The sequence below is a fragment of the Dendroctonus ponderosae genome, unplaced genomic scaffold (assembly GCF_020466585.1).
Source record: "Dendroctonus ponderosae isolate FM_Combo_2020 unplaced genomic scaffold, Dpon_F_20191213v2 Dpon_F_20191213_11, whole genome shotgun sequence".
In the NCBI taxonomy this organism is placed as follows: domain Eukaryota; kingdom Metazoa; phylum Arthropoda; class Insecta; order Coleoptera; family Curculionidae; genus Dendroctonus; species Dendroctonus ponderosae.
In genome coordinates, this window is record NW_026017213.1 from 2,312,617 (window position 1) to 2,312,859 (window position 243).

Consider the following 243-nt stretch of genomic DNA (forward strand, 5'->3'; position numbering starts at 1 on the left):
TCTCCGTGTAGCGTTAATTTTATCGAGCAGTTTATACAGGGTGGTCGTCAACTAATGTGGCAAAATTCACTGCCAGAGATTATTTAGGAAAACATATTGCGTTTACAGTGTTTGATTGGGTGACAAATTAAGAGCAAATAAAATTTTCGTTTTTTCTAAATAGCTTTTCAAACAGTATTACTACTACCAAAAAAATGTGTTTTGGCCGTTGGGTTCTTTTTTAGATCTACAAATTTAAATTTC